Source organism: the organism of the source record quoted next, unplaced genomic scaffold, assembly GCF_019419815.1.
Source record: "Pyrus x bretschneideri cultivar Hongxiangsu unplaced genomic scaffold, Pyrus_bretschneideri_v1 Contig1, whole genome shotgun sequence".
Taxonomy (NCBI): Eukaryota; Viridiplantae; Streptophyta; class Magnoliopsida; order Rosales; family Rosaceae; genus Pyrus; species Pyrus x bretschneideri.
The window spans coordinates 1,807,464-1,819,955 of record NW_025999390.1 but is presented as its reverse complement, the minus strand read 5'-3'; the positions used below and the strand labels follow the sequence as shown (position 1 = coordinate 1,819,955).

Sequence of the window (12,492 nt, the reverse complement as noted above, 5' to 3'; positions counted from 1 at the left end):
ATAAGAGGACCCGAAATGCGTCGGGTATGGGTCTAACGTCAAAGGGTAATAAAAATTAAAGGGTTAAACTCTGTTTACTATCCTAAAGTTTCAAGGTTTTCAACATTTAGTACATCAAGTTTTTTTGTCCCAAAGTCATACCTAAAGTGTAAATTTTGGGACAATCTTATACATCCGTTAGTTAAACTGTTAAGTCTCCCATTAACTGTGACGTGGCGACCATGTGGACAATGATTGAGCGTCACGTGTCATTGATGTGGAAATTAAAAAATAAATTATTTTATAGAATAAAATAAAATATAATAATTATATATATTTAAAAAAAAAAAAAAATTTCATCTTCCCCAAATCCCACCAGTGCCAACCCTCCCATCACCCACCCATCTTCTACCTCCTTCAACCCCCTCCTTTCTTTCTTCCCTCTGCAACCCGCACCTTCTTCCCCAAATCCCACCTGTACCCACCCTCCCACCCACCCCTTCGTCTTCCCCAAATCCCACCCGCGCCCACCCTCCATTCTCTTCCTCTGCACCCAGTGTTCTCCTTCCCTTTTCAACTCTGCACATCCGTCATCTTCCTCCTCCCTCCTCCGCACCCAGTGCTTCCCCCTCCCTCTTCGACTCCTGCACTTTCATTCTCTTCTCACCATCACAAAACTATAACAAAAAAAAAAAAAAAAAACCACATCCCAAACATCAAAAATTAGAAACCCACGAAATTCAACATCATCAATTGAAAACTGATGGTGAAAAATCTGGTGCAGGTCAACCTAGATCTGGGTTTGGTGTTGGATCACGATGGGTTAACTCCATTGCATTTGGGTGTGATCAAGGAGCGAGTTGCGGTAGTGGTCAAGTCAGACCGACGGTGACTCGGATTTTGACTCAGGGAGGTGAGAGTGGGGTTGCACTTGTGTGTGAAACTTCACAGGCTAAAGATGTTGACGGTTTTGGTGGAATATACAGGGAGAGGGAATTGAAGGTGGGTGTGCAGAAGAGATAAAGGGAAGGAGGGGATCAGGGGTTGAGGTAGGAGTGGTGCAAGAGAAATAGTGTAGGGGGGTTGGAGAAAGGGTGGGTGATGGGAGGGTTGAAGGGTGGGCACGGGTAGGATTTGGGGAAGACGAAGGGGTAGGTGGGAGGGTGGGCACAAGTGGGATTTGGGGAATAAGGGTTTTTTATTTTTTATTTTTATAGTTTTGTCATGGTGAGAAGAGAGTGGAAGTGCAAGAGTTGAAGAAGGAGGGGAAGCACTGGGTGCGGATGAGGGAGTAGGAAGAGGGTGGATGTGCAGAGTCGAATAGGGAGGGAGAGCAATGGGTGTGGAGGAAGAGAAGGGAGGGTGGAGGGTGGGCATGGGTGGGATTTGGGGAATAAGGTTTTTTTTTTTTTTTTTTTTTAAATTTAAATTTATTTTGTTATTTAAATAAATAATAAATTATTTTATTTTATAAATATTTTATTTTTAATTTCCATGTGGATGACACGTGGCGCCCAATCATTGTCTACATAGGCACCACGTCATCACCTAACAACAAACTTAACAGTTTGACTAACGGAGGTATGAAACTATCCAAATTTAAGACTTGAAGTATAACTCTGGGACGAAAAAAACTTCATATACTAAATGTTGAAAACCATGAAACTTTTGGGTAGTAAATAGTCTTTTGCCCAAACTTAAAAATGGTTGGCACGTTAAACCCCTTACTTTTTTTCTTTTCTTTTTTTTTTTTTTTTTTTACCAAAAAGCCCTTATATATATATATATATATTTTTTTTTTTGTTTATCGATCGAAGATGTCACATCTTGACCCGGGCAGGACCACCTCCCAGGCCCGCTCCACCACCGTAGCATGATATTGTCCGCTTTGGGCCCCGACCACGCCCTCACGGTTTTATTTTTTGGGAACTCACAAGAGAACTTCCTATAGGTCACCCATCCTGGGAATGCTCTCGCGCTACTCGCTTAACTTCGGAGTTCCTACGGAACCCGAAACCAGTAAGCTCCCAAAAGGTCTCGTGCTAGGTAGAGATAGAAATATACATATGAGGATCACTCCCCTGGGCAATGTGGGATGTTACAATCCAACCCCCTTAGGGGCTTGACGTCCTCGTCGGCACACACGCGACCAGAGTTAGGCTTTGATACCAATTGTCACATCCCGACCCGAGGTGGATCACTTCCCAGGCCTGCTCCACCACCGTAGTACGAAATTGTCCGCTTTGGGCTTACCATTCCTTCACGGTTTTGTTTTTGGGAACTCACGAGCAACTTCTCAGTGGGTCACCCATCATGGGATTACTCTAGCCCCCTTCTCGCTTAACTTCGGAGTTCCTACGGAACCCGAAGCCAGTGAGCTCCCAAAATGCCTCGTGCTAGGTAGGGATGAGAATATACATTTAAGAATCACTCCACTGGGCGATGTGGGATGTTACAATCCACCCCCCTTAGGAGCCCGATGTCCTCGTCAGCACACACTCGACCAAGGTTAGGCTCTGATACCAAATTGTCACATCCCGCCTGGGGCGGATCACTTCCCAGGCCTGCTCCACCATCGTAGCACGAAATTGTCTGCTTTGGGCTTACCATTCCCTCACGGTTTTGTTTTTGGGAACTCATGAGTAACTTCTCAGTAGGTTACCCATCATGGGATTGCTCTAGCCCCCTTCTCGCTTAACTTTGAGTTCCTACAGAACCCGAAGCTAGTGAGCTCCCAAAAGGCATCGTGCTAGGTAGAGATGAGAATATACATATAAGGATCACTCCCCTGGGTGATGTGGGATGTTACAGAAGCCCTTCCTATTTAATTATAGCCAAATTATCCCCTTATTTTGCCTAAACGGAATCTGATTCAATTTGAACTTTGGACTGAAGGTTAAGGAACTACCAAGAAATTATAGGAGGATAATTCTCTACCCTTCCATCCCCTCCTATTTGAACGATCACGGTTAAGCCACGTCAACATCTTATATTGATTTTTTTTTTATAGAGATAATAAGACAAAAAAACTAATGTATGAGAGGAGGGGATGGAAGATGATGGAAATATAAGGGTAGTAGAATCCTCCTCCGAAATCATAAACACAAAAGGCGTAGAAATATTTAGCTTATCACTTATTTTTTCTTTGAAATAATGATACAACGTAAAAAATAAACTCATTAAACTAGTCATCCAAGAGATTTCAAACTATTACATTTCACTTACAAATATAAAATGACTAAATCGCCTTTGGTGAAAATATTTTTAAAACCAATTTTTAGTACAAATCTAATGCTTCTTCCAAAAAAACACTTAAATAGAAAATTAATTTCACCATAAACGCATTTTAAAAATATTTTCAGACGATCCTTATAAATTTAGTAGAAAACATCCACGTTCGATCCCCTTGCCCACCTATATTCCCCATTTCCTACTTATGGGGGAGGTCAATTGCTGATATTTTAATGTTTTGATATTCTCATCAACTTATTCTCCCTATCTTAAGTACTGGTACGGTACTATCTCCCTATTTAAGTACTTGATCGGTACTGAAGTGCTTTAAAAAAAAATAGGTAACAAAAAAAAAACTAAGCTCAAAAAGATGTTTGGTAAATATTTAAAAAACAACTTATTTTCACAATTTTGGATAAAAAAACCTGAAAATGTGAAGCAATAATTCTCACAACATAGCAGAATCAGAGGTTTTTTTCAAAACACAGCAATACCAAACCAGCCCTAAACTGAATCCCGAACTGCTGCCGGCGTGAGTTGCTAGAAAATATTTGGGCCAACATGTTTGCGCAGTTACTGCTTTGGATCAAATTGTTACCGAAGAAAGTAAAAGCGTGTACAAGATCTTGCAAGCCCAAAATAATAAACGGGCCAAAATATAGGCGGCGATAACCGAAAGAGAACACACTCATCAATCACATCATCTACAAAAACTTGCAAAAGCGAGCATTACAGAAACTAGGAATTTCTTAACATCTCATCGACTCTAATGTTCACTAAGAAAACCAGTCTTGTTTTTGCTTACGAGCACCACCAGTTTACTTCTTCATTTATCTTATATCGCCGTCACTAGTTGACGTTGATGTTTTCTTCCTCCAAGGCCATCATGCTTTCAGTGTGCCTGGGGTGCCGATGCTTTTCTTCCCCCAACGGTCTACAGAAGCTTTAGCTCTCTCCGGTTTGCACAGGATGCTGAAACAGGTTTTCCAGCGCTGAATTTCGACATACTCAAACCTTTATCACTTCAGCTACTTAAACACGAGAACGCAAAACTCACATATCCGGCTCGAAAAATGAGGCACCACTTCGTCTTGCAGAACACAAACAGATGCATTATACACCCTACAAGTTCCACATTACTTGTTAATGCAACAAAGAGCAATGCAGGGACGCAAGGATTCGAACCTTGATCTTCTCAGGTACACCTTGTAACTTTTACAAATTACAAGCTCTGAGCGCTCTACCATTTTGAGCTACATCCCTCTAACCTAAGCTAACCTAACAACAAATGCACAAACAGCAGAGTAAAGAAACGAATCAAACAATTTGTTATTCACGGTTTTTCTTTTTTGCATGTTATCCATGTTTTAAAAAACACGCCTATTCATGTTATCCATGTTTTTCTCTTTTGCACACACAGCAGACATAGGAGGAGACAAAACAAATCATGCGGCTAAACCTATTCATGCTTTTGACATAAAATATATCATGATGTAGCCAAATATCATGCATGTCATTTAGCATTCCCTTAGGTGCTTTGACCTTATTTAGCTTTATAGTCCAATTCAATGTCTTTAGACGCCAATTGCAGACACCCATCAATTCACTGTAAATTATTGATGCACTTCATGCGGCTCCTTTCAGAGTCAACCCACAATTAAGAATATTAATCACTTTGATTAGTTATAATGTTAATCCAGGAACACTATTTTCATCCCTATCTTCACGTTGCACATACAAAATGACAAAGACATTTGCATTACTTTTTGAAATACAAACTGCACAGCTACAACGTCAACAATAGACCAAACTGATATAAAGCCAAATGAGCATCGGATAGAAAGACAAACCGAATTGGATAGTGATTAAATTAACGATAGAACACTGGCCAAACTTCAATGCAAAAGGAAAAGACGACTTTCAAACCACTTCTATTTCCATCATCCAACTTTGAATCAATTAAGACATCACCTTACATCTGCATAAGTAATGCCACCACTAACAATAAAGTACATACAGGAAATATAAGACATTATCAATGACATTATCTATAGAAAACAACCGTACTCCACGACATCTTCAAAGAGCAGTTCCATCAACATGATTACGACACACTGCACTCATTCACGAAAAGAAAAATCCATACTGCATAATCATACCCCAAACAAAACTGCCAGATCGTTTGCATGTTAAACACCAACTCTATGAGTTTCTAGCAAGGGCCCTCTGCGGGAATGCATCCACATAGCTGCCAGACGTATGAACTCTTACAAGAAAATAAATAAAACGATAACTTGATAAGCCAGAAAGCAAGAACCTCTTAATTTGCCTTGAACTCCCAAAAGAATTCTGGCTGGCCTAAGTAGAAGACATTGAGTCAGCCCCAACCCCAAACTCCATGATACTTTAGATTAGTCAGCACAGGGACACTGCAAGAAAACATAGTTGTTGAAACAAAACCAAACTTCACGACAGTTGATGTAACAAAACCAGAATCCATGACTTCGGTCCATGTGTAGTGCCATCTTTAGAAGCAGACCATACTCCTCTAGGATCCAATGAAATAAGGCTCCACCCAATCACTGCATACATTTAGAATCGAATCTTACAGCGCTTTAAAGAAAAAACTGATCACAAGAAAAGAAGCATCATACTCCCTCTTGAAATCAAACCACAGGAGGGTAATTGAGAAGACAACTGCATCTGAAATGAAAATGCTGGATCTTATCCAGGGAAAATTCCTTAATTTTAAATAGCCAAACAAACTTCAGCATCTGTCAAATAGTAGTGAATCCCATCATTCGTACATCAGGCTGCAGTATTTGAACATAAACCAAGCCAAGATGCGTAAAACCAGAGCCAGAAGACAATGAAGCCAAGAAGCGTAAGCCAAAGACAATCTTTCTATGAAAACAGTGAAGGATAACAGATGAATAGCAAACCAAATGTGAGGACGGTTAGATAAAGTAGACATACGAAAGACTCCAAGCTAAAAAATTCTGCACGGTAAACAATCCCCAAGCAATACGAAATCAAATCATAAGCCCAGAACCCAAACCCCTTCAAAAAGCAGTATGCTCCCCTTCAACAAAGTTGAACCCAGACAGAAGTTGGGATGTCTCTGCATACAAAAGGTACTCTCAAACATAGAGCAACTTTATAAACTAAAAAAAGAAAATAAAATCATAAAGATCTCATAAGAACAACAACTTAGAATAGACAAAAAGGCCAAAGAGTATCTGACTCCATCCTAAAAGCAGGCAGCTCTGTTTTTCATTCAACCGAGTGAGACAAAAAGAGTTTGGCATCTGCAATAGAACAGTGACTGTATAATGGTTCAGCATCTCAAAAACCAAAAACAAATTCATAAGACAGGAACTATGGAAATCCCCCCTTTCAGAAGCAGCCCACTCTCCTTCACTAAACTTGCACAACACATACAAACTAATGTCGGGACGTGTCAGCATAGAAAAACATTGCTCAAGCAACTGAAGCCAAGCAAAGAAAAGAAGACAGTAACAAAAGACCTCAAAAGACCCCCTCTTAAAAGTCGACTGCTCCCCCTTAATGAGTTTGACTCGATCCGAAATAGAAAGGCATCTGCACAAATAACTGCTCAAACAATTTCGCAAAGCTCTAAGAAATACGAGATCAAGAAATAGACCAAGAAGTAGTAAACGCTCTTTAAAAACAGGCAGACTGTTGTCATCCGACACTCTTGAGACTTCATAAACAGGCCATTTTGAAATCGATCTGCAAAAAACATTGTTCCAATAATTGTTCCAGATCTCAACCAGGAGTACGATATTATATCAAAAAGCCCCTCAGACTGCCCTCCTTCCTCTGCTTGCCATATACAGATGATGGATAGAATGTGTCTGCATACAGAAACAATGCTCAACTCATGACGCAATATTGGATACAACATCTAAGAATGGACATTTAAAAGATAAAGGAAATCCCCCTTAAAAGCACCCCTTTCTCCTTGAACAAAGTGAGACTCCATATCCAACCTAGATTTAAAATGCATCTGCAAAGAATATTGCTCAAATAATGGTCGACATTTCAAAAGCTCTCTGAGAATAGGAGATGAAAACATAAACCAAGAACCACCGAACCCCATTCAGAAGCAGATAGCACATCTTTCTTTGACCGAGTCAGACGTCATAACCAGGAAATTTTGGGATGCATCTGATAGGAACATTGATCGTTGATCAAATAATACTACAAGATAACATAAACCCAAGAAATAAGAATTTAAATCATAATCCAATAACTAATCAAACCCCCTCTTGGAAGCAGCTTGTTCTACTACAAAGTTGGACCTCATTTACAGACGAGTTGGAAAGTGTCTGCATACAAAGACATTGCTCAAATAGTAGCACAAAACCATACTCTAGGATAAGAAAACAAAAACATACGACAACAGAACCCCCGTGAATATTCACTGTTCTCCTTTAATGAGGAAGGACTCCAAAAACAAGTCGCTTCAACGTATCTGCAAACAAACAATAGGGTAGGCACAAATTGCTCAAATATAGAACCAAACAAAGCCCAAGAATAGAAAGCTAAATCAGAAGCAAGAAGAAAGCACTTGAACCCCCAACTAAAACCAGCGCATTGTCCTTCAAAACGTGAGATTCCATGAACAAAAAACATACCATCTGCAGAAAAATCATTGCTCAAAAATGGTGCTAGATGGTAAAAGCTTTTAAAAAAGAAGATAATAACGCATGAGCCAAGAAACACCAAACCCTCCTCTTACACAATCATGCAGCCCTTTTTCCTTTGACTGAGTGAAACTCCATAACAAGAAAATTTTAGGATGCATCTGATAAAAACAGTGATCTTTGATCAAATAATGATTCCAGATGGCATAAATCTCAAGAAATAAGAAATTAAACAAGTCAAGAACCACCCAAACCCACTGTACGAAGCTGTTTCCTTCAACAAGATAAGAATGTGTCTGCATACAGAAGCGTTTTATTCTCAGACAACGTAGAAAAATATTTACTCAAAAACAAATTAACAGGATTATAAGACAAGAGAACCCCCTTTTAGATATCGGCATGCACTTCTCTCAACTGCGACTCCTAAACACACTTAAGACATCAGCATACAGAGAAGTGGAAAGCTGTCTGCATGAATGAACTTACTCAAATATATCACCATACATATACATATATATACATATATCTATTAAGACATAAATTGGAGCAATCCCTTTTCTTTAAACTACCAGTCAATTTAAATTTGATCCGTAAAACATTGTTCATAAGCCAATAAATAAATAAACGTGAAAAAAGAAGCACCAAACCCATTTTAAGCAACAATCTTACTCCTAAAAGACGCAATAATCAACAAAGACGTTACAGACTGGAACGAGCACAAAGATACTTCTATAAACCAAATTGCATTGAAGAACAAAAACAAAGGCAGATTGACCAAAACAAGGAACCTTGTACCACTGAGGACTTTTAAAGGAAGGACATAGAAATCCGTAATAAAGGACATTTAACAGAAACAATAAACCAAGAAGGGTTAAAGGAAGGACATGGGAATTAGGATGCATCTGCATAAGAAAATGCCAAAGAAATAGCAGACTTTGAGAACAAAAAACGGAATCTGAAAGAAGACTACAAGCAAGAAGGTTGATAATACCATACGCGTTCCAAGTTTACTGAATTTATTCTGTCAATAGAAGGGTTAAACAAGAGGAAAAACATAATATGATTTTAAACAAAAATTTACGAGTTCAGATTTTTTTTTTAAAAATTTAAATAGCATATGATCCGACCTCAAAACCATCAAAATATTAGTCGAGTAAGATACCTAACCCTCCTGCCTAAACCATCGATGCTAATTCAATCTGGTAAACAGGGCCTACAAATTAACAATGTCGTTCCACATGTTCAAAAGGATGGGGATCGAAATTTCTAAGTTATTATGAACTTTTGGAAGAAAGAAAAATGGAAGAGGTAACCCCCAACGTATAAGGTAAATTTAATGATCTTCCGCTCTTCCGCTCCGAATCAAAACCCTAGGGACACAAAATCTGGTAAACAGGGCCTGAAAATTAACAACAACGTTCCACTTATGCCAAAGGATGGGGATCGAATTTCTAAATTATTATGTTATAAACTTCAGAAAGAAAGAAAACGGAAGAGGTAACCGATGTGGTGCAAACGCATAGGTAAAATTGATGATCTTTCCCTCCGAATCGAAACCATAGCTAAACCAATTACTGGATCCGGACCGCCTGGGACAAGAAATCAAAAAACCGCAAAAGCAGATCAAGAAGATAAAACGAGACCTCAATCCAACAAATTGGAATACCAACATCACAAAATCTTGTCCGGGAGACCGGGATCGGTATAAAAATCCCAAAAATTCACAAGCTTCAAACGTATTAACTTGGTAGAAAAAAGGCCATCGCCAACAATCCAGCCAAACCCTAAAAACACACCAATAACACTGCAACGCAGAATTAATCAATCCCAAGAAGTCGAAACCCGGAGAATTTAAATATTTAAAGGGAATTCAACCTTCTAACATCGTCAGACGACTGGGATCGAAAAATTTTAACCTGGAAAGAGAAAACGTCATCGCCAAGAATCCAGCCAAACCCTAAAATCACACCCATAACGAAACGCAATCCCATAAAAATCAACAAACCCAAACGGAAGAATCGAGCCGAAATCGAAATCTAAAAACAGAGACTCCACACAAGCACAGAGCGCTGAAACCTGATCGCCGACGCTACACCGCTCAAGGGCGCCATCCGAACAGGTGAGATGGGAGGAGGCCTGAGGGGGTATTTATAGGTATAGTGAGTGAATTCCAACGGCTGAGATTAAACAGTGGTGGAAACAATGGACGGAGGATATTTAAGGTAGAAAGGGTAAGTGATTAGCTGTCAACACGGTTTCGCTTAAGTCGGTTATTTACGACTTGAAACCAACGCAACTTTTCTTATTTTTAAAACCAACGCAACTTTTGTGGTGAGGTTCATGTTGGGTTGGACCATGACTCCCTCCTACACGTTTTTTCAGTTGTCATTGCTACACGTTATTATTATGGCCGTGCATTTTTTCAGGACCAAAACTTTGGTAGGTTTGATAATTTTTATTTTACCAATAATGGTAAGAATTGTGTTTATATGTAATAAATATATTGGTATTGATATATATATTGGTAGAGATCAAATCTGCACGAAAATGCATACACATACCTACTCAGATAAGTGTAGTCTGGAAAGTTTATCAAGAGAAATAATCTGGACATAGTGACTAAGGATGAAGAGGAATCGGATCCCCTCCGAACCCAAATAAACTGAGTCTAAGGATCAAATAATCCGTACCGTTGAAAATTGATTAAACGGTTACAATTATTATAACTTTTAGAGGACCCCCTTATTATAATCATTTGATCAAATTTCAACAGTCCGGATTCTTTACTCAGAAAGCTCATATTATTTGGGTCCGAAGGCGATTCGGTTCGGATGAAGAAACTTTCTCTTTTCTTTTGTGGGAAGGAAGAAGAAACTAGAACATGAAAAAGGACAAAAATCATTGTAAACCGGGCTGCTCAACAACCCGGATCCGATCAATTTTGTTGTCTGAAAAAGTGATTTTACGAGCTCACTGGGCCGCAAGTATGAGACTTATAAAACAGTGAAAACAATAAGCTAAACCAAATCCCAAATGTACTTTCACATTCATGTCGTATTTGTGTTTACAGGATCAAGATCCTCTCCCAGCCTCCTAAGCTCGAGAGAGGATCCTAATCCGTGTTTAAATTGATCAACACGTAAAATGATAATATTATAATACACCATTTTAATTTGAATTGGTTTTCAAAATAAGTTATAAAGTTCACACTGTCCGCTTTCTTGTCCCTTTAATGCTCACTAGTATTTAGGCTTCATAACTACCACCGTCATCCATGTCCCCCCTTTCAAGTGCTTAATCTAAGTTTTGGGGATAAATGGGGTTTTGGGAGGGTTCTAGCCTTCTAGGGTGCTTTGAGTAGTTAATCTTCTATGTTTAATTTTGTTTAGTATGTTGTAAATTTTTGCTCTTTTAATAATGATTAAAAGAGTTATTAGCTTTGTAATGTTTGGTCTATCGTTTGGCCGAGCAAATAAGTCAACTTCCAAGTGGATTTGTTGTGCAAATAGTTCGTTATGACCCATGGGCACTTGCCTCTGTTCCTCATATGCAATTTGATCCTTCTACGGTCAAATCTCAATATGTGGAAAGCCTTTGATCCCTTCCTTACAAAAACATCAATTTTTATTTGGGTAAAGACGATATCTCTTTGTTCTTCGTAATATTGATCATATTTCTGATTCCTATTTGCATTTCAGTGGAACTTTCTCGTATTGGAGCTTTTGAAAGTGTATTAATTCATATCTTTTGCCTCTGAATATCTAAATCTCAATTAAATTGGGAGTTTTTTTTGCACAGCAACTCTTGTTAAAAATAATCGCATAAATGAATTGGTAAGCAAGCTACCTTCAACATCGTTAAAATCCCTATCAATAATACTATAATAGGATGAAATAGTGAAAATATACCACACCAATTCATTATGTATGAATGATGAGATACCAATAGATAAAGAGCCAATTTCAAGATTTAATGGAGGGTCCATCTTTTACGAGGATCATCAAAATAAGTAAGAACACTATTTCTACGAAAATATCATTTATGGCCACTTATTCTTTCTCTTGTTCTTAAATCAGTAAGCTTCGTCGTCTGGTGATATTCGTAATAGAAGAGCCACGTCGATACGCCTGTGCTTGTTTGGAGAGATCATCACAAATAATTCAAGTGCGTTGTTCACGGTACATAAAATATTCAGGGACATCAATAATGCAGTTCATCCAACTGAGTCGTTTTTTCATGAAAATTGCCGTACAAAAATTAAAGAGCATTTAAAACAAAAATTAACCACGGTCAATATAAGACACCTGGCAAACCACTAGGAGAGAGGTGAGCATCCACCAGAAACTTGGAGTAAATTATACGAACAGGATCCTCGCTGGATCATTTTCCTAAGAATCCTAGGAATTCCATGATCTCACTCGTTCATCGTATATTGTGTGCCCAGTTTTCGTTAGGTACTATTCATATTTAATTTTAAAATTTAGAATAATTTATGACCGCACAATATACGATGATCGCCGGATCCCTTTCCTAAATTATAATCAAATTGGATTTGGATCCTCTCCTGAGCTAACGGAGAGGATTCTCCTGACCAATCATCGTAGGCCGTTGG

General features: G+C 38.7%; 1 long non-coding RNA gene across 1 annotated transcript; it reads right to left on the bottom strand.

The window, feature by feature from the left end:
* Positions 1-7,460: 7,460 nt before the first annotated feature.
* Positions 7,461-8,544, bottom strand: LOC125474553. The gene is made up of 2 exons (XR_007256031.1): positions 7,976-8,544; positions 7,461-7,874 (listed from the first exon to the last, which is right to left on the bottom strand). It is a non-coding gene; the product is annotated as an uncharacterized LOC125474553 (long non-coding RNA).
* Positions 8,545-12,492: the final 3,948 nt, after the last annotated feature.